This window comes from Callospermophilus lateralis, chromosome 8 (assembly GCF_048772815.1).
Source record: "Callospermophilus lateralis isolate mCalLat2 chromosome 8, mCalLat2.hap1, whole genome shotgun sequence".
Taxonomy (NCBI): domain Eukaryota; kingdom Metazoa; phylum Chordata; class Mammalia; order Rodentia; family Sciuridae; genus Callospermophilus; species Callospermophilus lateralis.
Genome location: NC_135312.1, coordinates 68,850,743 through 68,878,357, shown reverse-complemented (window position 1 = coordinate 68,878,357; position 27,615 = coordinate 68,850,743). Strand labels below are relative to the sequence as shown.

Here is a 27,615-nt window from a genome sequence, read left to right as displayed (position 1 = left end):
CAGGAATAATTAACAAATACTGACTAATATAAAAATTATTAAATATTCAGGTATCTTGCCTTCCAGGAGTTAGCTTGACACTAACCATTGGTTTAAAGTCAAGTATTTCAAAAGGTCTCTAATATATGAATAATAATTGAAATGGTCATATAATAAATTGAATTATTAAATATTATAGATAAGGTTTTACAGGTTATAGATTATAAAGGTTGTTTTTGAAACTTCTCCATGAAGTTATTTTAAAATTATATGTGGCATATCATCAGACTACAAATAGCAATTCAACATACATTCTGATAGTATGTAGAATTTATAACATATTTATGCAGCAAACAATATTACAAAAATTATTGTAACAGATAATACAAGGGCAATGTATACTTGATTTAATTTAAATACAAAGTTTTTTTAAGTAAGATAGATGTGGCCACAAAAATAAACTTTGTGTTTCAGTTTTGATCAATGCTTCTTAACGACTCTGAAAATATGAGTATCTCAGAATGTAGTTAAAACATACAAAATTTTGCATCTCATGATGGAAATGAATACATAGTAAAGTAGGAAAATTCTACAAAGGTAAGATTCTGTCATCAATTCATACAGAAAGCAAGTTGATAACAAGTATCAAGTTTTAAAGGAAAATCATAAAGGAAAAACAGAAGGGTTATTTGAAACTCAAGAAAAAAACAAAGTTGGAAAGGACAGGAAATACATGATGGCATAAACCCACAAGTGTAAAATAAAAATGAAATAATTTATGGATATAAGTAAAAAGAGTAGTATAATTACAAAGAAAGGATGGATAAGACTAATATTGAGAACAGAATTAAATCCTCACCTGTCATCACTATATGTGAATAATACCTAATACTTAAAATATCATAAAACAGCAGCATATACTTTCTTTTAGAAATGTAGAAACAGCTATTAGTAGAAACAATATAGAAAATAATGACCACCTTTGAGGAGTAGAATTGAGGTGAAGAAAGGAAGCAAGGGAATGATTTTTTTTTTTCTTTTTGTGGTGCTGGGGATTGACCCCATGTAATGTTTTCCATAAATTCTCTTAGGTATATGCCCATATGGTCCAAATTCTACAAAAAGGCACAGATAGATCAGATGATAATGATGCTTCCTTCTAGATAAAGGGGTTTAAATTAATTTTGTGTTTTTCATATATATATATATATATATATATATATATATATATATATATATATATATATCTGTAACTTCTAATGTTTATAATAATCATTTACCACCTTTATGATCAGAAAAATGCACATCCGAAAATATTCATGACATTAGTTTTATAAACTAAAACTCTAATTGATTATTGAATACAGAATAAGACAGAGGCATTCTGAGTACTGATGCTTAATGAAAGTACAGATGACACTTTTAAAAACTCAATCTGAATGAAATTTTGGAAATGTTATCGATAAGAAAAATTAATAGCTGGTGTTAATATATTTGGATTAAATATAATCCTAACAACATTCTTAATATTTAGATTCCAACTTACTCTGGATCTAAAGTTTTCATGCCAAGGGGACCAAGTAATTTTTTTTCTGCGATCTCCAATGCTCTCCATGCTTTTTCTGTAGTAAACAGCTCAGGGGCCTAATGAATGTCAAAAACAAATATACAACTTTTTCACATCACAGAAGAATTACTTTCCACCTACATATACAAATCATCATCTTGAAAAAGAATGAATATATTTAAAAATACAGTGTGGGCAGAATTTAAGAGTAGATGCCTAACCAGATTTAATTCCATGAGGCTAACTTGGAAGCACTGTTCTAGGCCTTAGAAGTTAGGAAAATGTGTGGATATTCTTCAAAAACAGGAAGTTGTCATAGTTATTAGGAATATAGAACTCACTTCAACTCATGTAATTTATTCTTTATAATATTTACAAGAGTTTCCTTTAAGGTATATCTGAACCCACTTTCTGCTTCTAGGATCATAATAAAATGTAGAACAGTGTAAGGTTACTTGTAATACAGAGAAGAAGGAGAAGGGGATCTGCATTAATTTTGGTGGTTGGCCTACAGTTAATGATTAATAAAATCAAATGCACATTGAACCAAAGCTGTCCTGTGTGCCTGTGTGTTTTTCATTCTACTGTAATTTATAATACCATGTTTAGTTATGTTTTTGACAAAATGGAAACAGCTAGGCAGGCATGGACAAACACAAACCTCTATTTTATTGCCCTCATAGTTATGGCAGAATTTAAAAAGGAGAGACTCTAGAATCCTTGGCTATACATAATTTATTAATTATCAATAAAAGAGCGTGTGAATTTAATCTATTCCTGGTAATTCACTACTCCAGAACTTCCCATCTAGCATGCTGAGGCACTGGTTGTGGCACAGATGATTGGAAATACAGACATCTTTAGCTTTCAGGACAATTGGGTGGGTCAGGGGCTCATGAAAGCAGCTGGATTTGGCATAAACAGCAAAATTCAAGCACAGTGTCTTGCACAAATATCATTTTCTAAGTGTATTCAGGATGTGAAAAATACATCAGGAAAACACTTCATTGATCATCTTCCATTGTTTTCTATTTTTTGATACTGACTGGTAAATGTTAAAGGTGATAAGCAGAACTTTTTAATTATAAAAGACTATATAAAACTAGCTAGTAAGCAATATCCTTTTCTGCAGTTCAATGAAAACAGTAAAAAATAAAAAAATTAAGTAAATTCTATTACAATTTGGACAGTTACAAACACTTCACTTACCACGACCATTGCTATGGTAAAATTAGGCCTGAGCTTGTAGTCACACCAAGGACTTGAAGCTCCATAACTGTCTTTGTATATGCCATGTTTGTGAACTAGATTTGGATGCTTCTCATTAGAATCAGAAGGATCTTCTGAAACATGAAACAGTTTTTCAAAGTTGTCTTGTATTTTTCTGTTCCATTCTTCATATGAGATTGTTACAACTTTCCCTGGAAAATGATGAAAAGACATGGCAGTTTCAGACATTTAAAGCAATTCAAACCTCTAATAAGAGCCAAAAAGTCATATTTAGTACACTTATTACTTTTTATCTACTAGGGTAAAATAAATTGGCCACTTTTTGAAAATGTAGCTAGCCAAAATTGAGATGTGATATAAAACATTTACTGTATTTCAAAAACTCAGTACTTCCCAAAATATAAAATAGTTCAGGAATAATTTTATATTGACTACATATTGAATCATATTTCACACACATTATCTTAAATGAAACATAATTAACTTCATCCATTTCTTTTTACTTTTAACAAATGAATTAGAAAATTTTAAATTATTTATGTGGCTCAAATAATATTTCAATTGGACAGAATTTTCTCAAAAAAGATGTAAAGATTTCAAAATTGTTCATGAAAATAGAACCTGTTCACAGTCACACTAAGATCAAAGAAAAGCACAATAAGGCAGTAATATGTTGTTTGTTTTTTTTTACCTCAGTTTAAACTGCTATCAAAAATATGGTTAGTAACTAGATTTGCTACAATTTCCATAGAGTAGATTAATGATTTTTCTTTCTTCTTGAAATTTATGGTTTTCTAATATTAGCTAACTGCATCAAATGATGAGTACATAGTTGAAAATACAGACAGTATTAGAAGTTTCTTTGTAAATAAAAGGAACAGCTTACCATGTCTTTTTACTCTAACTTCATGATAAGGAAAAATATTTTTTTTTGGATAATTCCAGCAACCAACGAACGGCAGATTTACACAAGCCCACAATTTCCACAGCAGACTCATCTCTAAAATTAAAAATAAATTTCATTCTCTAAGAAGGATTCATTTAGGCTCTATTTTAAGAAGGTATTCAATAAACAATTCTGATAAATAATATAACCATTTCATTATAAAAGCAACTATCTACTAAGAAATCCTAACTTTATTAGGAATATATAATTTTGCTGGGAACTGAAACCAGGCCTCACCCAAGTTAGAGAAGTGTTCTACCAGGGAGCTACACCCCTCAGTCTAGTAGCAACTATTTAAAAATTATTTTTTAGAAAATTCTGACTGAAGATAAAATTTGAAGAAAAGAGCTTCTCAGTTTAATATAGTACAAGAAGCTATTTGTTGATAGCTTCTGAAAAAAGAAAAAGAAAAATGAAAAATTCTGGGACAAAAGTTTAAAGAATTATGAAGAAAAAAGATTTCCTTTTATGAAGTGAAAAGGCTTCATAAAAGACAGAACAACTGATGGTTGCTCATATTTACAAAAGATATGCACAATGAAATATTAACCATTGGGATAATAGATCATAAGACTTGATTTTGAAGTACTTGCAGAGGTTGAAACCATGATAATTTCTAAAAAAAAGAACAGACAGCTTTGCTATATAACATATATCAAAAGGAACATATCTGCATGACAAGGAGAAAGAAAGGATGAGTCAGAAAATAGAAGAGAGGAAGACAGGCAGATTTTTATTGATTTACTATGTAGAATACATCATTAATAGAGTAAAAGATTCTACAAGTATGTGTTTTTAAAAACTAAAATGGTAAATTAAAAGGGCATAATTAGGGGCTGGGGTTGTGACTCAAGTGGTAGAGTGCTCACCTAGCATGCCTGAGGCACTGGGTTCAATCCTCTGCATGACATAAAAATTAAAAAAAGGTATTGTGTCCACCTACAACTAATATATATATATATATATATATATATATATATATATATATATATATATATAAAATTTTTTTTAAAAAAGGGCATAATTACAAAAGCACTTCAAAATAAACACTACCTTGGAGTGGCTGGTATTCCTCTGTTTCTAGCTCTGTCACTTTCTCCCATTTTATCCATCCATGTGCCACAATTTAAGCGATTTCCTCCATAAATAAATCCTGTTTTGTCATCAACCCCTGCAGTTATATTAAAACCTAAAAAACTCAAAACATGTATAAAACAAATGTTCTATAACCGGTACATATTATATATAGCAAATGAAAATTAATATTCTATTTAAAATATTTATACAATTTATAGGAATATAATAAACCAGGACAACTATTCTGAAGATCAACTTGGTAATATCTTAAAAATTAGAGACATAAAATTGAACAGTACTTACATTTCTTTCTAAATATACTCTAGGGAAATTCTTACTTCTGTGTACATGGAGATGCTTATAAGAATATTCATCATTACTCTGCTTTTATCAGTAAAAAAATAAACCACTCAGTAGAGGAATAATTAAATGTTGTTCATATATGGGAAAACACCTATATCATATAAAATTAAAAAAGTAGATTTACGTGAACAAAAATACCCAAGACAAAATGATTGAGTAAACAAGTTATAAAAGGAGATGTATAATAAAAACTTTTTTCTGTAAAAGCTTAAAACATAGATAATAATAATGTATACAGCTATGCATGTCTATCTGGTCTATATGAAACTCATGAAATTATACACGTGTTTGTGTATAATTTTAAAATACATCAAATATTTATACGGTGTATATGTTATAGTACACTGAATATATACAACACAACATAGATCACATGTAATTTGTATATACTCGAATACACACAAAAGTCTAAAGCATTAAAAATATACATGGAAATAGTGAACCCTGATTATAAGATAGTCATTAATTCTAGAGAGGAAAGGAAGAAAAGGAGAGATGAAGCTTTGGATATACCTGATATGGTTTATTTCTTTTCAAACAAAAACAGAAAGATCTGAAGAAAATATAACCAAATGTTAATATCTGCTTAATTTGAGTACTAAGTTTGAGGTAGAATTTATACCACTATCTGTAAGTTGAAATGAAAAACAAAATTAATTCAAAGATATCACAAAATATGTTCTTTAAATATAAAATCTATTTCTATTGATTTACTGAAGGATAAAAGAACTATAAGTGATTGTTAGCCGCTAACTTGGGTTAGCAGAGTTAGTATTTGGATGTCACTGCTAGAAATAATAAATTAATGATTTTAAATTAATATATAAAATATAACTTTGAACATACAATATTTGCCAATGAGTGTAGTGAGTTACCTAGAAACTCAAAGGTTCATTACGTTATGTTAAAAATGGTGCCATTTTATTAATATTAATATATTAATATATTTTAAATGCAATATTATATTTTAAAATCATAAATTATAAAACCATAATCATATTTTAAAATCAAAAGACATATATTTCATTCTAATATTTTATACAGTAATATTTTTATAAATGACTTATATCCAAATATTTTTTATTTACTAGATTTCACATTTGTGTGTCATAAGTATAATTTTGTAATTTTTTCATTCTGGTCAATGTAAATATTTTCTGTTAATTGTAAAGGCTGTTTCTTCCTTTTATATAATTATAAATGATGGTATGATCAATATCATCATATGACTTTTTTGTGTGTTTTGGATTATTTCATAGGCTAGATACCTAGGAGCAGATTAAATTAATAAAAACATAAATATTTTATATCTCTTTTTTATTTATATATGACAGTGGAATGCATTACAATTCTTATTACATATATACAGCACAATTTTTCATATCTCTGGTTGTATACACAGTATATTCACACCAATTCATATCTTCATACATGTACTTTGTATAATAATGATCATCACATTCCACCATCATTACTAACCTATGCCCCCTCCCTTCCCTTCGAACCGCTCTGCCCTATCTAGAGTGGGACAGGGAGCGGGAATATGGGAGGAATATTTTATATCACAATAAATACATTTGTAAATTTTATTTTTTTCTTTCTTTCTTTTTTTTTTTTTTTTTTGAGAAAGGGTCTTGCTAAGTTGCTCAGGGCCTCACTAATTTGCTGAGGCTGGCTTTCAACTGGCAATCCTCCTTCTTTAGTCTCTCAAGCCATGGGATTACAGACATGCAACACCATGCCTGACTGTAAATTATTTTTAAAAAGGAATGCCATCACAAATTGGTGTGAATATACTTAGTATACAACCAGAGAAATGAAAAATTGTGCTCTATATGTATAATAAGAATTGTAATGCATTCCACTGTCACATATAAATAAAAAAATAAAAAATAAAATAAAAAAGGAATGCCATCATTAGTATATAAACACTTCTCAAAACTAAACATTTTTGATTTTGTTTCAATGGATCCCTCCCCACAAATTTAAAAATTGTAATCCTGGCCTCCAGTGTATCTGAATGTGACTTTATTTAGAAACTGAACTTCACAAAGGTAATCAAGTTACAATGGTCATTAGGGTGGACCCTAATCCAATCTGACTGGTATTTTTAAAAGAGGAGATTTGGGCACAGACATACCCAAAGGGAAGTTGATGTGAATTATAGGAAGAATGCCATGTGTACATGAAGATCCCTTACTAAATAAAGAGAGAGACTTGGAACAGATTTTCCCTCACAGTCTTTTGGAAAGTTGCCTTTTCTCTCCACCCTTGAATAGATCCAATATTTGATGAAAGTGGGTGGCAACTGTTTTGCCCCTTCTCTTTTCTAGGGTGGACTCTACATGTGACTGTGATTTCCAAGGAAATTTGTTTGTTATTTGTTGGGGTTTTTTTGGGGGGAGGGGAGAGGGGAATTAATTTCTAACTTCTCCCACTGATAAATAAACCACATGGATTGAGTTTGTAATCAAAAAACATTTTTTTTTCTGTCAGTCTTTGTCTTATATACTTAGCACAGATTTGCAATTTAAAAATGTATGGCCTTCTTGGAATCCAGCTATAGACTTTGCACATAGTGGTGTGGTGCCAGAAGACAAATGCTTACAGAAAGACTGGCATCCTTTCAGGTTTGAGAATGTTGGCCTGCTTCATTAAGAAGCCAGGGATGTGGGGAGAATACTTACCAACAGAGGAACAGCCAGGGGAAGTCCTTTATTTCTGTTTGGCATATAAAGACCCTCTATCCCATTGAGATTCTCTAATGAAAATCATGGAAACAGTCTGGAAGAGAATCTCTGTAAGTTTTAAGAGGATTTTTTTTCTTCCAGCTTATTTTGATTGTAATTTCTAGTTTTTAAAAATGTTAGATGGAAAATTTAATTTTAGAAATTTCTATCACACACAAAAAAAACCCTCAAAAAACAACAACAAAAAGGAGGAATGGAATTCTGATACACATACAACATGGTTGAACCGTAAAAAAATTATGCTCAATGAAATAAGCCAGAAACAAAGGGCAAATATATTATTATTTCAATTATATGAGATACACAGATGCTCTGATTTAGATGTGCTGGAAGCTTTAAGAGGTGTGGCCTAATGAAGGTGATTGAGTCACTGGAGACATTACCATTGGAAAAGATCAATGATGCCTTTCAGAGTGGGTTAAGTTCCAAAGAATAAGAATGATCCTGACCCCTAAATCTCTGCCTTTCTTTCTTGTCATCCACACATAATCTCTCCCACTATGAGGTTATCTGGCATGATATGATATAACCAAGAGGGTCCTCACCAGAGGCCAAACTCAACAGAAATGCTTCAGCTTATACTTTCAGCCTCCAAACCTTTGAGCTAAACAAATCTTTTTCTTTATAAAGTGGCCTGCCTCAAGTATTTTGTTATAGCAACAGACACTAGACAAATACATTCAACTAATTAAATACATAGGCACAGAAAGTAGAATAGCAATTTTTAGGAGCTGGGGAATGAGTACTTATTGTTTACTGGGTAGTTTCTGTTTGGGATGACAAAAAAGTTCTGGAGATGGATAGTAATGATGGCTACACAACAATGTGAATGCAGTTAAAGCCACTGAACTGCACACTTACAAATGGCTAAACTGGGACATTTTATAATAAAAATTTTATTTTATTTTATTTTTTTAGAGAGAGAGAGAATTTTAATATTTATTTTTTAGTTTTTGGCGGACACAACATCTTTTGTTTTTGTATGTGGTGCTGAGGATCGAACCTGGGTCGCATGCATGCCAGGTGAGCACGCTACCGCTTGAGCCACATCCGCAGCCCTAATAAAAATTTTAAAACAATATTTTAAAAGTGCTTAACAGTCAAAAAACCAGCAATCCAATTAGAAAATGACACAATTAGGGACGATGAATGGCAAATAAGTACATGAAAAGATGTTTAACATTAGAGAAATGCAAATATTGTATAGCAGTCTACACAACCATTAGCACTTCTTTGAAAACAAAACAAAACAAAACTCCATAAGAACAAATGGTGATTCAGTGTAGAGGAAAATCAACCAGAATGGTACAACCATTCTGGAACATTGTTTGGCAATTTATTATAAAATAAAACATACACTCATTATATGACTGATTCATATCCTTGGGCATTCCCTGAGAAATGAAACATATGTGTCATGTAAAAATCTACATATGAAATATTCATATTAGTTGTATTAGTAAAAAAAATGGAAGTACCTAAATGTCCTTCAGTGGATGAAAGGTTAAATAAATTCTGACATCACTAAGAGGGAATACAATTCAGCAACAAAAAGAAATAAACTACCAATGCATGCAACCACTTGGATGGATCTCGAGGGCATTATGATTAATGAATAAAACCACTCAAAAGGTTATATGAAGTATATTCAATTTACATAACATTCTCAACATAATAAAATCATATATAGAGAGAACTGATTAGCAGTTGTTAGAGTTCAAGTATGGCAGTAGAGTGTGTAGGTGTTAACTATAAAGGCAGACACAAAGACGTTTGTGGTGATGGATTAGTTCTGTATCTTGATTGTGGTATTGGTTACATGAAGTTATACATGGAGTCACATTTCACAGAGCTACATGCACACATATATGCAAGTGTGAGCATATATGCACAAACACAGACACACAGATGGGAAAATGTAAAAACTAGAAACCAAATCAGGTTTAGTTAACAGTTAATAGCCTAGTTAGTATCACACTAATGTCAATTTCCTAAAGATACTTCAGTTATATAAGACATCCCCATTGGGAGAAGCTGAGGGAAACTGGGTGAATGGTTCATGGTTCTCCATGCATCACTTTTTTGCAAACTTTTATGAATCTCAAATTCTCTCTAAACTATAAAGTTAAAAAATTGATATGCATGACATTTGCTATTAGATGGATAGAACTGGAGAATAGCATCTAAGTGAAATAAGACAGATCCAGAAAGTCAAGGGTATACTGTTTTCTTTCATATGCAGAAGCCAGAATACCAAGGAAAAAAGAAAGGGGTACAGATCCCATGAAAATTGAAGGGAGATCAGTGGAGCAGAGGGGGAGGGAGACAGGATGGGAAAAGAGAGGAACAGTAGAATGCAATTGACCAAATTATGATTTTCACCTTTATGTGCATCACCAATTAAAACTATATAAATAAATAAATAACCAGTAGAGTAGAGGAAAGGGAATATGGCTGGGTGAACATGGGTGGAGGGAACAGGGGAAGAAAAGAAGAAGTACTAGGGACTGAAGTGGAGCAAATGCTTGTGTGATTATCTCAAAATGAACCCCAAATTATATATAACTATAATGCACTAACAAAATATTAAAATGACATATAAATAAAATAATACATGTTTTATAAAAATAAATATACAATAAATGCATTGAAATGATTCTCTAAGAGAAATAGGGGAAAAATGAAACAATCAGCCTTGCATTGGCTAGTAATGATTGTGTGCCATAAAATAAGGAAGAAGTTAAAAGTTTATCAATTTTAACTTGATAAACATACCCCTTTTGTAAAAACTGTTTTATAGGAGCCTAAGCCACAGAGAGAGACCAGGGAAAATATCATAGTTTACCACTTAGTAGCTCTGTGGTTTTGGGTAGGCTACTCTTCAGTTTTCTCATTTAGTAAAAATGAAAACAAAATAACTTGTTCCAAATGTTCTTGGGAGAATTAAATTGGAACAACATAGGTTAAGTAGTTAGCACAATGCCTACCAGATAATGACTCAATTCATTGCAATTAATATTGATATTATTGGGGCTGGGGATGTGGCTCAAGCAGAGGCGCGCTCATCTGGCATGCACAGGGTGCTGGGTTTGATCCTCAGCACCATATAAAAATAAAAATAAAGATGTTATGTCCACCAAAAGCTAAAAAATAAATATTAAAAAATTCTCTCTCTTTAAAAAAATATTGATGTTATCATTATAAATTGTAACCATCAATATTATCATTAATATTGGCGATTAGAATGATATGAAATTTCATATTTTCTCTAGAAACTAAAAACTAGGTGAGATCAGAAACAGTGTTATCTTTCTCATTGTTACATCCTAAGATTTTGCACCCATTACTGCAAAGTGAGAGAATGATTACAAGGTTTAATTTCTCTGCATCAGTGAATATTCACTATGGAGTTAAATTTCCATACCTTCGTCCTTCATGTTTCGATATATCTGTGGTCCAGCATTCCTTTCTTGGAACTGTATGCCCTGCATGTATCTTTGCATGACTTCCTGTATTACTTCAAACAATGGTTGATCCTGTTTGAGACAGAATGAATGTGACCTCTATTAGAAACTACATACTGATCTTCTCCTAAATCCCACAACTTAAGTAATGTGAAAATACAAACTTTTCTTTGGAGGGAGAAATAAGGATTGGAGGAGGCCCAGGGAAAAGCAGCAGCTCCCACAACACAAAATAATACAATCTGTCATATGAATATTTAACATCAGTAGTTTTAACTATTCAGGCCTGTGACAAAATAATTTGTAATTTTGCAGATAGGTGAAATGATGAGCTTGAATAGTTTTTATCAGAACAATAAACAATAATGAGTTTAGCTTGTCAATTAGCACCTAAATATTCTTACTCCTCTGCACATATACGTAATAGTAATTAAATTATGTGCAAAAGTGGTACTCTCAAACATGGGAATCTATGATGACTTCAGAAAATATCCCAGTGAATGTAAAGAGTCCACAGATAATTTTCTTTGTCCATATTAATAATAAAGTAATACTTAGGATGACATATAGGGAGATATATAATTGTATTTTTAAAAAATAAGGTGAAGCATATAACTAAAAATGAAATTTAGAGTCCTTGCATATTTGATTATACTTTATACTTTATTTTTTTTAAAAAAAACCTGTAAATAAATCTGAATCTATCATATAAAAATTCTTGATATAGTTATAAAATGTATGAAGCACATAAAAATACCGTGCAACTTTTACCAAATTGTGAGAAAATAAATAGATCTAAAATAAATACCTACTTGATAACATTAACCCAATGGAACATAGATAAAGATTATTTTTTGACAAATGTTTTTTGAGTACTTCATGGTAAATATAAACATCATGGGGACACAAACATGCTAGCCCTGAAGCAGTTTACACCACCCCTGAAGTCTTATACTGAACACATGATAACAAAAGCAGATCAGAAGTGACAAAAACGTAGTATTATTGCACATTCCCTATTGGGGAAAAACACTCAAAAATGTTTATCAGTTCAACATTGTTCATAAGATAGACTCTGAACTACCTGGATTGGTTGAAAAAGCCCTCTACACCTGGTTCACCCTTTCCATATTCTCTCACTACCCTCAGGTGTTCTACATAGAAATTGAAACTAGGCTGAGCAGTATGTCCTAAACTGTGCTTCAACTCAATATGCTTCACTGTTCCTTTCATCTTTCAAGTCTTCCCATACCCCCCCACAAACTCTCCTAAAATCCTACTCACATTTTAAGAGTCCATTTAGGTGAAATTTTAGCTACTTTATAAGTCCTCCTCCTTGAGTCCCACCTACTACTCCTCTCTCTCTTGTATGACACTGCATAGTACTCCTTGTCCATCTTTGCAATGACCATGTTTATGTGGACACATCATCTCTTCTACCATGTTACAAGCTCTTTAGGCAAGAAGCAGTTTTATGTTTACTGTATATTAGGAAATAAGTCATATTTCAAGAAAAAATGTTTTAATAAATTCTCTTTACCAGTGTGCCAGCAGGCACAGGAGCAGAATCATCTGTTGGATACATTCTGGAAACTGGGCACTTGAGAATGTCTATACCATTTGGAACCATTTTACAGTAATCTTGAATACACTGGAGCCACCACCACACAGCATCCCGGCAATTGTATCTGGCATAAGTTCCTTCACCGAGGAGATTAGGAATGAGACCATGCCTCAGGGTACCAGCAAATGCTAAAATAATATTCCTAAACAACAGAATTGAATGCATCATTTGAAATGAAAACATACTGTTAAAAACTGAAGACACACATGTTCACTTTTGGTTACTGTGTCATGAAATATTTTCTCACTTGTCCTTATTTCTTTTTGTATATATTTTTAGAAAGCGGTCATAATATGATAAACAAGCAATGAATTGAAAGTAAGAGATTTTGGTTGCAGCCCTGGCTTTTTCTCTGACAATTTGTGACTTTCCCTCTTTGGAACAGTTTTTTCATCTGTGCAGTCGGGGATTGGGGTGGGTGATTTTTAAAGCTCCTTACAACCCTAGATTCTACTTTTGAAATCCATAGTATTTCAAAATCCAAGTAATTACTAGGCATAAACTTTTATTTTATAACATACCAAAAGCAAAGCAAATATGTAAGAAACCGATGGCTAAAAGCTGACATTTAAAAAACCACTCAATTTTAAAAATTGGTATTTAAAATTTAAAAGTAGTATTCTACTATCATATACCAAATGAGATGTAAGATTTGGTGTATCTCATTTGTAAGATGGAGTTGTGTTCTGGAAAGATCATAAAATTAAGAAATAAGATGGCTGAGGTCTGAATCCTAGCTTTGCCACCTGTATGATCTTGGAAAAATTTATTTAAAAACATCTAGACTCTAATACTTTTTAACTAAAACATTCAGAAATTTTATTAATTCTATGTTTCAGTTTAATGTTTGTCCAGCAATAGTACAATAGGAAAGTTTTGATTTCTAAAATACAAAAGGGTCTGTATGCACATGACATTCCCCAATTAATAAAAGGTGAGAGTACTAGCAATCTTGACCATCCAGAAAAATATCATACACATGAAAACTGAATAAAAAGATTTCTGATCCATGAATACCTCTACAAAGGGAGGAAGGAAAAGCACCCCTGGGGTATAGCTAGTCAAAATAGTTGTTTCATTTTGCATTTCCCATCCAGACTTCCAGTTGGTGACTGCTACCTAGATGATGTGAATACAGTTTCTCCTACCAACCTTGCCCTCTTCATCCCCAGGTTAAGATTCAGGGGGTCTGCCATAGGCACAAAGAATAGGCATTTCTAACAAGTTCTCAGATGATGGTGTTAGTACTGGTTTGTGGAACAATCTGAATCACACTGCTGCAGAACTTTCTTTTCAGCCTCCAGTAAATTTATTTATATTATTGTGTGACATAAGAAAAGATCATTTTGAATCTGGAAACTGGAGCTTACAAGCTTGCAACAAACAGAAGGAAACCTGCTATCTTTTTTTTTTCTGTGAGACTCAACAAGCCAGCAGTAACTTCATTATAAAAGACATAAAATGATCAAAAATTTTATCTTATAAAAATAAACTTACAAATTCTGAAAATAACCTAACCTATAGTATGAATGAGTAGAAGTTGGTAAATTCAAAGAGTTTTCCCTCCTTTAAATTTTTCCTATATTTTTCAATGAAGATTTATAAAAATACCATTGAAACATTTATGGAAAACATACCTCTCAAATGTTGAGATTAGATGGATTAGAATAAAGGTTTGAAGAACATATAGAAAACACTAAGACATAAACTTACATTGCAACTTTTTAGATGATCTCTTACCTGGCTTCTAAATATCATCCAGTAACCAGCAGTAAACCTTTAAGTGCAATAAAAGTATCCCTTCCCCAGCAGCGGAAAAGACCAGAAGAAAAATGAGGTAAGCCTAGCAGAAAAGATAAATATATGTAAATATAAATATAATAAACTGTATTATCACACAATAATTGTTACTCTAAACATGGGGTAGAAGAGTAAGTTACAATGTGTCTGCAAACACTAAAATTATCTGCAAAATGTATGCCTGGTATGTCAACTTTTATGGAATGAAATTTATATATATATATAACCACTGAGCCAAATTTCCAGGCTTTTTTATTAATTTTGAGACAGGGTCTCACTACATTCCTTAGGGTCAGCATGCCTTAATTCCTGAGGCTAGCTTTAAACTCCTGATCCTCCTGCCTCCAACTCCTGAGTCAATAGGATTATAGGCATGTGCCAACACACCCAGAGTAACACATACTAAGCAATAACATACAGTCTTGGATAACTTCATTAATTTTTTTAAAAAGTCTTTTTCTTGTAAGTTTTCCTTCTGAATGCTATTGATTTATACATTTTAACCTTCTACAAAATTCCTTACCTACAGCAAAAGAAGCACAACACTGCTGCTTTTCCTTTGTGATCTCATTCAACCTATATGGTACATCCAGAAGGGAAGGTGAAAGAAGTGGCAGAGAAGGGAATTTTCCTACTCCACACATTTGGACTGAACCCAATGAAAGATGTTTCACAAAGATTGAACCATTCTGAACAAAGCTGTAATGAAAGTGATAGGGTTTAAAATATGATCTGTAAAAATACAAAACTTTTTAGCAGTTTTATTCTATTTTTCCCCTTCAAATGATTTCTCCACACAAATGTATAAAGATAGTAATATAGTAGGAAAAAATGTTCAATATGATTAGATTTCAGAACTGCTTTCATGGCATCCATTATTTTAGCCAGTTTTAGTCCAGGCCTTGTTGTAACACAAATGGCAGAATTGAAGTGCTTTTTCTTTCTGAAAAATCTGAAAACATGCCCAAATCAACTTGCTGGCTCTCATAGTTCATTTCCATTTGAAGTTTCATTTTAGAAAATTTTATTGTAAAAGGCAGATTTCTTTCATAATAATACCAGAATATTTTTTTCTTTTAATCGATGAAAATTAGAGAAAGAACTCTATGTACATATTCCAGACATTGTATCAATTAAATTTAACAAATCAATGAATAAATAAATAGAAACAAATAACATAAAACAAGTTAATTTTCCCCAAACATATTTTATATAGAACAAATTTTACATGGGTTTGTTTTTGTATGTTTCAGACTAAAGGATGTTAATAAATTTACTCTCCACTTAAAAACTTTTCCAGCTCTGAGTCTCCAAAATTCATGCTTTGGTCTTTTAAGAGCATGTGTAAAGTGACTCTGTGTATAGTTTCTATGCAAACACACCTATTTACGTAAGCTTTGTTGTCTATACCTTGACATCTGCTTCCATGCTGCATCCAGAAGAGTGGTGTATGCACCAATTAATATAGCATCAAAGTAACATGGGATAAGGTATTGTGGGATCTGCTTCAAGTAGAAGAACATAGCCTGCAACCTGTTATAAAAACAATTTTAAAAGTTAATTTGGTGTGTTCACAGGCTACGCATATTTTAAGAGATAAATCATAACATGAAACTGTGCTATCTAATAATTCATGAATCAAATTTCCATTTATTAAAACTAGAAACACAAAGAAGGGAGGAAAACAGGTAAATATATATAATATATAAAATATATATAATTCTTACTGTGTCTTTATTTATTTTGGACTAGAACACAGCTTACTTATTTAATACTTACTTCAGCAATATTTCCTGATCGTGAAATAAGCCGGTCACTGACATAATCAATCATCCAATCTCCAGATCTCAAATTTTCACAAAAAGGATGCCCCAGGTCATTCTTTGGTCTTATTTCTGCCAATACGGACATTAGCCCTGAAAATTCAGATATACCATGCTGCATTACTGATAGAGTCAAAATGTCCCATAAATGAGTTATGGCTAGTCCCTGATGATTTAACTTGAACAGAGAAGGAGACAAAATGGCCACTTAGTCCACAATGGTACTCAGCATAGTAGGAGGAAAGTGTGGTGGTATGGTCTGGAAACAGGATGCAAAGGCGTGTTGAGGGAGACTACTGCCACAATTCATACAAAGCTTCCCAAAAATTATAACTTGTGGCACTGGCCTACTTTTTTTAATGTTATAATATTCAAAGTCAACTGGCATTTTTATTTTTGCCTTAAGGCATAAAGGAGAAAAAATTAATAATCCTGTATCTTTCCATGTTAAAAAGTGGTAGATTTGTTATTATTCAGGCAAGATTTAAAAAAAATCACAGAACTGGTCTCAGAGAAAGCAAGAATACCTATGGTGATAAGAAGAATAAAGCTTGCTTTAGAGGGACTCTGAGGAGGCACTTCAAAGTAAGAAATTATCAAAGTGAGATATTAGGCAAATTCTCAATTAGGCAAAATTATTAATTATTAGGCAAAATTATTAATTACTAGGCAAAATTCTCAAATTGATGCATTAGAATGTCTGTGTACATAGCAGAGTCTGTAATTCAATGAAAGAACAATTGCATTTCTTTTATCATTCAACAAGATAATCATAGCTTAGCTACTGTGAATTATGCTGCTATAATGTGCCTGCATGACTGTAGTATGTGATCTTAAATTGTTTGGACATATGCTAAGCAGTGGGACAGCTGGGTCAAATGGTGGTTCCATTCCTAGTTTTCTAAGGAATCTCCCTTCATACTGTATTCCAGTGTGATTGCACCAATTTGTAGTCCCACCAACAATGTATAAGTGTACCTTTTTCCCAATATCCTTCCCAACATTTATTATTGTTACTTGGATTCTTGATAATTGCCATTCTCACTGGAGTGAAATGAAATCTCAGTGCACATCAAAAGATGAATGGATAAAAAAAAATGTAGTATATATACGCAATGGAGTATTTACTCAGCCTTTATGACATTTGCCGGTAAATGATGGACCTGGAGACTATCATGCTAAGGGAAATAAGCCAATCCTCAGAAACAAGAGTTTTCACTGATATGTGGAAGTTAACCCACAATAAGGTGGGGTGGTGAGAAAACAGAAGTTCAGATTAGACAAAGGGGAATGGAGGGAAGGGAGGGGGAATAGAAAAAGAAAAGGTAGTGGAATTAGTCTTACATAATTTCCCTGCTTATATAGTTACATCAAAGTACACTCTGTTGTCATGTATAACTAAAAAGAACCAATAAAAATAAAAATTAAAAATTAATCATTCCCACCTTATTAAAAATGTTATTTTGGTTTCAGTGATATCAACTAAATCTAGTTAGAATTTAATGAATCCATGAACTGTGTATATGGTATATTCTGAGAAATAAATAAATTTAAGATAAAGTTTTTCCTTCAAGGGAAGGAAAATTTGGGAAATAAACCTTAAATACAAAAAAAAATATGGAAAGCAAGACAGTATAAAATAATATTCTACATATGTCCTAAAACTTTTGTGAAAGGTGAATGTTGCTCAGTAAATATTGGTACCACTCTTGAACAATGAAATACGATGGGAACAGTGTTTCAGAAAACAGATCTGACAGTGACCAAAGGGATGGAATTAAGTGTGGAGAAAGGAACAACAGCTAGAGTGAAAATGGAGTAGGGTAACTGCTTAAAACAACTAACAGGTATATTTACATACTACTAATAGAACAAAATACTTTGTTTTGCCAATAAATACAACAGGTCTCAGAAAAATTTACTAGAACTTATGTGCTTGCTTTAGTAGGAGGTATAAAAGCTGAAGACAAGAACCACAAAAAAAGATTAAAAGCTACATTCTTCTTTCTTAAGTTATAATCTTAGTAGAATTTTAGAGTAAACACTTCCTAAGTGCTTGGTATGAACTCACTATTGTCTAAGTGTATTAAATGCATTAACTCCCTTCATTCTATCAACAATCCCTTGTGGTAGATACTATTATTAGCAACAATTTGCAATGAAAAAACTGAACCAAAGAGAGTTTAACTACTCCAAGGTTATGCAGCTACTCTGTGGAGCTAGGTCTAGTTTTAGAGCCTACTTCTTAAATACAATGATAAACATTCAAAAAAATTATAATTACCAAAATAAGGTAATAAATTTCAGAAAGTTTGTCTATTCTTATACTTGCTTACCTTGAAGACCTGAATATTTAAGGGAAGACCAGTTTGGTATGTCATAGCAACCTCCACCATCTTCCTGTTCTTCTGATTCACATTGGTTAAGTATCTGATTTAGCTCAGTCAAAGTTAATTTAGAGGCAATACTAAAAATTGAAAAACAATGATAAAAGGTTAAATATACTGATTTTTACTTGCTTTTAATAAAAGCAAAATATATCTGGTAATATATTCCAGAAAGTAAATAAAGGGAATGGGTATCTATCTGTAGAACAAAGAAATTACTGCAGAAAGCCATAGTATGTAAAGGTTCAACTGGGCATGATGGTACACACCTGTAATCCCAGCAACTTGGAAGGCTGCCTTTGGAGCTTTGCAAGTTCAAGGTCAGCCTGGGCAACTTATGCAACTCTGTCTCAAGATTAAACAATAAAAAATGGCAGGGGATGCAGCTCAGTGGAAGAGCACCCTTGGGTTTATTTCCTGGTACTGCAATGAAAATAAAACATTAAAAAAAAATTAAAAAAAAATAAAAAAGGAAAGGCTTTATGGAAGGTGTAAAAATGAAACCGGTCCTTAAAGAAGGGTTAAGTGACAAAGAAATAAAGGTCAAAAAAAGAGACATGACAAATGTGAAACTATATGAACCAGAAATATGGACTTGATAAACCAAATTTCTTAAACAAAAATCTGGGAAAATATTACCAACCAGATAGATTAATAATAAACTCATAGTTAAATATTTTGTTTCTATAATCTATCTTATAAATACTCTAACTACATAATATACTAATATAAGTTTGTTCCCCACCTCCTCTCCTTAGAGGCTGGGAATCAAACCCAGGGCCTTCAGCATGCTAGGCAAGAACTCCACCACTAGCCATGTCCCTAGCTCTGTAAGTTCCTTTTATAGGAGGAAACAAATATGCAACAAGAACAAAAATCCAATTAGTCCAATTATATGAAGAAGAAAGAAGAATGTGTTATATTTATAACTCAGTTTCTTTTGGAGCCTAAACAAACATATTCTGCTTTTTGAACATAATAAACCAAGTAAAAAATATTAATTAAGGTTAAAGTATATTTAAGAATTCTAAATGATTTGAACGAATGACACAGAACCAGTAATTCTAGGTAGCATTTACTGAGTGAATACTTTGTGCTACACCCTGGTTATAGTGTTTTACTTGAATGATTTTATTTACTCCTCATGAAGCCTTCTGAATTAGTCAATATTATTCACATCTTACTGAGACAGCAACTGGGGTACAGAGAGATTGTTACTTGCCAAAGGTCAATGAGTATGGAGCAGAGTCACAGCTTGAACCCAGGCAGTTGCACTCTCAGCCCATACTTCTATTTCTTTAAGGAAGACATTGTATGTCTGTAAAAGAAAAATAAAAAGTTTGTCTGTTCTTATACTTGCTTACCTTGAAGACCTGACTATTTAAGGGAAGACCAGTTTGGTATGTCATAGCAACCTCCACCATCTTCCTGTTCTTCTGATTCACATTGGTAAAGTATCTATTTTAGCTCAGTCAAAGTTAATTTAGAGGCAATACTAAGAATTTAAAAACAAAGATAAAAGGTTAAATATACTGACTTTTACTTGCTTTTAATAAAAGCAAAAGAATAAAACCTGCATTATAAAGTATCTTGGTAATGTACATTTTAGGAACTCAGTATTAAAATAAACATCATATATATGTTATTAATAGTAACCAAGAAGCACAAAATGCTAGAAATTAAATTACAACTAATATTACTCCAAAACCAAGTACATGATTAAAGTACCAAATTTTATTGATTAAAGCATGATGGAGGACTTAAAATCAGCATGCTACAGTGACGCAACCATATCAATGTTTATAGCAGCTCAATTCACAATAGCTAAACTATGAAACAAACCTAGATGCCCTTCAACAGAGGAAAAATGAAGAAAATGTGATACATACACACAATGGAATATTACTCAGCCTTAAAGAAAACTGAAATTATGACATAGGCAGGTAAATGGGTGGAACTAGAGAATATGATGCTAAGTGAAATAAGCCAATCCCAAAAAACCAAAAGCTGAATGTTTTTTCTGATAAGTAAATGCTGACCCATAGTGTGGTGGGGGATAGGGAAAAATGAAGGGACACTGGTTTGTGTGCAGGGAAGTCAAAGAAGTCAGGGGAAAGTTGTGGTTGTGGGGAAGGTAAGGACAGTAAAAAGAGACAGACATTATTATCCTATATATATGTATGATTACACTACTGGAGTGACTGAACTATGTACAGCCAGAGGAATGAGACGCTGTGCTCCATTTGTGTACTATACATCAAAATGTATATTCTTCTGTAAAATAAATATTTTTTTTAAAAAAAGGCATGATGGAGCCAGCTGTGGTGGCGCACACCTGCAATCCCAGTGGCTGAGGAAGCCAATACAAGAGGATCTCAAATTCAAGGCCAGACTCAGAAATTTAGCAAGGCCCTAAGCAACTTAGTGAGACCCTGTCTCAAAATAAAAAAATAAACAGGCCTGGGGATGTGATTCAGTGGTAAAGCATCCCTGGATTCAATCTCTAGTACTGGGGGTGGGGTGGGGAGAATACAAAGATCTTTTGGTTTTTTATATACTTTATATTATAAGTCTATTTTTTAATCCTTTCAGTTAGACTTAGTTTTTTCCCTGATAAGTGTGACATAAAGAACTTTTTATGCTGTTTATCTTAAAAACTTGGAATACCTATCAAAGGATCAATAAAGGGATAATCAAAAGTCAACGTTAACCACCCAAGAAACAACAGTCTCTGCCTTTGTATTTCTCTCCTGGAACCATGTTTCGTATCAGGTGGCACTGCCCCTCAGTTCCATCATTCAAGAAACCAGCATCTTCTCAGAAAAAAAAAAGATGCTTCTTGATAATGGTCAGAGGAAAGTCTAAGTGTCATGGCCTTAATTTCCCTTCATTCAATTAGCACTGAGACTGTAAAACTGACTGCAGATGAATATAACTGAGTTATATTTTCCTGTATTTCTGGTTGCTCAGGTGACTTCATTTTACATAATTGCAATTTTATGTGAACATATGTCCTCTTGAACATACATCCTTCTTTGTCTTTTTGTTCTGTCTTAGCTTAGAGCTGTGCTTTGTCTCTATCTCAGCCTCTCACCTCACAGCTATATTTCATGAATCAAGACTGACCATTTGCAAACTTAATACCAACTTCACTTTAGGGCATTATTTTCCAACATGTAGCCAGTAGACTCCTTCCACGAGAATAATCTTGAAAGCTGTTTAGAAGGCAGATTTCTTGCCCTTGCCTTGAAATAATCAGAGTAGGTTCAGGGGGAATGTGCTTTTATAAACATTCTACAGAAACATACATCTATTGCAAATTGTTTTTTTAGCAGCAACTTTGCTAATAATGGTTTGAATTTCTTAATTCTTTAATTCTTAATTTCTTAATTCTTTCTTAATTTCTTCAATAATAAATATGCTCATAAAACAACAAAAAATTTAACACCAAAGAGAAATGGGCTAATATATAAAATGACATTTCACCAGATAAATACAAATGGACAAAAAACTTAATTAATATGTTGAGATGTTATTTTAAAGTATTTTATACTTCATATCTACCAAGTTAATTAGTAATAACTAACATTTATGATCATTTACTGTGTGTAAAACACGATGTGTTTTATATGAATAATTCTCACAACTCTCCATTAACAGGCACTCAGTATTATTTCTTTTAGCTAATAAGAATCAAAAAATAATAATTCTTACCTAGTCTGGGTCTATACTCAGCTTTAACATACTGCATTACAATAATATATATTCAGTATTGGTAAGGATGGACACTCTAACACTGACCTGAATATTCTCATTAGTACAATCTTCCTGGAGAAGACGTGGCAGTATACACTGAAAGACACAATCTTATAATACAATCTAACCCCAAAATTTAATTTCTGGAAATTTATCCTAGTAAGAATGAGAGCAAACACATCAAGCCCTCTATGTGCTAGTCATTCTATTATAAGTGGTTTGTATTTGCCCTATTTAATCCTTACAAAACCTAAGAGATAGATACTATTTATTATAAGCCCTTTTTTCCCAGATGAGGATTGAGCTGAAGAAAGTTATTAATAACTTGTCTAAAATCATTGATGGTGATGAAACTATAATTGAACCTACATCTAAGCTTCAAAACCCATATTATTCAGTATTAGTGGAACACATAGAAAGTGAATAATTAAAGATTTATTCCAAGAAGAATGTACAAAGACATAAATAATAGGGAATAATTAGAAGCATTCTAGATGTCCAAAATGGAAAATGATTGAATAAATCATGGTATATCCATATAATAGAATAATATGATGAAATTTTAAAAAATGATGAAGTAAGGAATGTGATGTATAGAACCTAATCTCAGTTCAATAAAATTGTGTGTGTGTCTCTGTTTATGTAGACATGTATGTATCTATATCTGAAGAAAGACTGCACAAGAATGAGAAAGCACCCCTGTGAATACCCACATGAATGATAATATAATAGGATAACAACAGCTGATGCTGACACTGCTGGTCCCTGCACCACACTTTAAGTAGTATGGACAGAGAGGACCCTTAACATGTTTAAATCAAGACAGCAACAACTCACCAGTTATTAAAATGTTAAATCTCTATAAAATAAGACATACTTACGAAGCAAAGGGGATTTTTAATATAGGATCTGTGTTGTCAACAACAAGGTTCCCAGATTTAAAGTGAGGACTGAACTGTGTCAGATGATTTCAAAGAATTCCAACAGCAACTTGTGCATGTGGATCAAGACTAACTCTGAATGATGTTAATAAAAAATGGTTGATTTTTAGGAGTGATTTATTCAAAGTTTACAGTTAAACTTGTTTTAAATATAAGTAAAGTCAATAATTTGAACTCTAATTAACATACCTGAATATTATAACACTTCCTGGAGACAAGTTTTCAGATTCTATTTCTTGAATATATTCATTGGGCCCTTTTGTGGCAACTCCAGCTTGTTTAACAATTTTACTTTCATTAACTTGAAAACAATTATGAAAATCCATTCAACAAATAATTCTCATGACCTTAAAATATTCAACATAATAGAAAGAGGTGAATCCCAAATGCGTGAATATGTTCTCTAATTTCTACTGTGATATTTGGTAACCCATTGATTGAATTCTCATCCTTCTTATAAGGTTTTGTATTTCTCTCAATAGTTCTAGCTTCAAGAACCACTTCTTCAATTTTGCCTACAAATATATTAAAAAGTTAACAAAAAATTGTTCCTAGTGTACATTCAAAATTTAAATAAGAATATTACCAACCATAGTAAATTTTATTAAAAACTGAATGACAAAATACGAAATACACTTAAAATCACAATTTGTAGACTTAACAGATGGAAATGTTTTAAGAATCATCACTGATCAAAACAAAACCTGAGATAATACTGTACAGTGATGGAGTTCTGTAAAAGTAACTATGAAGGGATGGGGCTGGGAGCACGGGTCAGTAGTAGAGCATGTGCTAAGCATGCAGGAGGCCTGGGTTCAATCCCCAGCATCAAAAATAGAAAATAGGGCTGAGGTTGTGGCTCAAAGGTAGAGTGCTCACCTAGCACATGTGAGGCACTGGGTTCAATCCTCAGCACCACATAAAAATAAATAAATAAAATAAAATCATTGTATCCATTGACAACTAAAAAAATAGAAAATAAACACAAAAATCTATGAATATTAGTAAAGATTCAATGAGATTACTGAATATAAATTTAACAGTTAAGGAAAGTAAGGAATATTTAACACTAAAACTATTCAGGTTGATAATATTTAAAGATTGGAATTATACATATTTAGCAACCAGCAATGAACACCTATAGAATGTGATTATTTTTATGAGAGTCTCCAAAGTCGTACTGTTGCTGCTTATACACAATCATGCTATGCTATCATATACTATCTGTAATAACAAGAAAATAAAATATAATTATCTAGGAAAAAGTCTAGAAATAATAACATATCTCAGGGATATAGTTTATAATTAAGTATCAAAAGAGAGACATAGAATATGATTGTTATATGTTTAGAAAGAAAAATCACTGAGTATGTACAGGTTTTTCAAAGAGGTGGAACTTTAGTCCTTGAAGGATATAAATCATATACAGATAGAAATAAGACTTCTTGGGAAACAGTGAAAACATCTATTTGGCTGAAACAGTAGAGTAAAGCAGGGCTAGGATAGTAGATGAGGATGGATTGCAAGGAATCTTAAGTATCATGTTAGACTATTTTCCATTTTTGTTTATATATGTGTATGTGTGCAAATGCAATACATACTTATACACACATATATAAATGTATGTCACACATATAAAAAGAAATATTTATCTATGTCAGAGTATAAGACAAATACATGTTCATTATATACATATTAAGGAAAAACAGAAAGTATTAAGATGTAAACAAAACATTTTAAAATTCAAAAAAAGGTTAATATTTGAGTGTATTTCTGTCCAGATTTTGTTCCATGCAATAAAAATGTAAGTTATCCCAAATTTGTAATTCCTCTTTTTAACTACATTCACACTTGCATTTATTACATAGAACATATAATGATAATGTATATGGAATTATAGTATAATTTAATATAATGATATAATTACAATAACAATTTTTAGATTACATTACCAGGGATACATATTTGAGGCACTTCCTTGCTGTAAAATGAAGTTTTGGGATTCCTGAAAGCAGTTCTAGATACAGCCACAACAGACTGATGGATACTGGGTGAATGTCTGGTTACAGCCACTATATCTTCATCAACCTGATCCACATACACCTGAGAAGTGAAAAAAAAGCACTTAATTAGCACTCAAATTAGAAATGAGTGCTCAAACTGAGAAGTCTTTCCCTGGAAACTTTCAGAAAGACATTTAGGAAACTTGGTCTCTTGCCTGAATAAAGCCCTTGGCTCCAAGCTCTCGATGAAGTTTATTGATAGCACGCCTGGCTGCAATAATTCCACTTTGGAAATTGACATCACCGGTATTTGATGGGGATGTTCCAGGATTCCACTTAGTATAAAACCATTCTTCAGAAACCACTGATATCTGGAGAACGGTAAAACTTGGCCATGTATACATTTTAATTACAATGAGAGTTTTTTGATAAAAATGCTAATCATATGAATTTTAAAAAACAACACAGAAACAAACCTTATGAGGTACTAGTTCATCATAGCCTCATGTACTTCCACTAGCACAGCATGCTATAGAAACAATTGTGGTACTTGGGAGGGCATCATAGGCTGATCTATGCTAGGAAACAATTAAACAGCAAAATATACTTTCTTTCAAAGGAAAAGCACTGTATCATAATAAAATAAATAAGTAAAATTCTGTATCACAATGAAATAAAAAATAATTACACAAATACATTCTATAAGATACATTAATTTGTTCTATAACAAAAGAACATCTTTAAAACCATAAGCTATAATTGCTTTTAAATCTAAGATACTATTTTGAAGTATGTGGATATTCATGCCACAAAATAGCAGATAAGTAAATATCAAAATATCTAGCCAAATAAGTAGATACAAGAAATGGAATGATGCTTACCACAATAGGACACTCGTTATCATGGGTAATATCCATAAACAGAGCATGTGCAATAGCCGGCATTAAAGGTCTCAAGCAGGGCTGAACAAAAGATCTGACAGGTTCTCCTCCATATCGGTAAACTAACCTGCCCTCTTCATGAATATTATATGCACTCATTGCCTCTGCAGAGCATTACAGAACATTTTAACAATCTCTATTACTTATGTCCAAGAAAAGGTTAAATTTCATAATTGATTTTTTAAAATAAAGAACACATCAGTATAATCAAAAGTAAAACTTCTTTAAGCAATTTCCTAAGTAATTAATGATAATTACTAAATGTCTACTAGTTTAAGTGACCAAAGCAGTCTTTTATAACTTAGGGGGAGAGATGGCTCAGATAGAAAAAAGTAAACCTCAGGTGTTTATTGAGATAATAGCTATACAAAAATCTATAGGAAAAAAATCTAAAGATTATATCATATACTCAGGTAGAAAATGAAGAACAGATTTGTATATTTTTAACAACAAAAAATGGTTTTGATTGTGAGCCATTAGATCATCCTGCCAACCTTGTGATTTGAAATGAGATCTTGTACCCCAAAGTAGAAATATTTACTGATAAAAATAGATTGAGTTAGATTGGAAACTCTCACATAGACTATCCAAAAGAATATTAATTGTATTGAAAATTATTAAGAATTACATTAAAAAACTACTAAATGTCTTTTAGTACACTTAAACAAAAGCTGAAGTTTTAAATGGGAAAGACACTTCAACAAGCCTACCTCTTATTAAGGAACTAATGCCCAGTCTAGTAACAAAGATATTGTCCAGTTCTTCATTTCCCGTGCACAGTTCAGCTACTACATATAAATTGGGTTGTAATTTCCTAGCAGCATCCAACATGTACTGAAAAAAGCACAGTCACACATGTAAAAGAGAGAAAAGTGAGACAGGTAGGAAGGGAGGAGACAAGACTAGGCATGGGTTTAACACAAGAAGATACATATGGTAAGACAAAATGAAAATTCAGAAAGAA

General features: G+C 32.0%; 1 pseudogene; it reads right to left on the bottom strand.

Moving 5' to 3' along the window:
* Positions 1 to 27,615, bottom strand: part of LOC143405700 (glycogen debranching enzyme-like) — a 60,062-nt pseudogene that overhangs the window by 12,010 nt on the left and 20,437 nt on the right.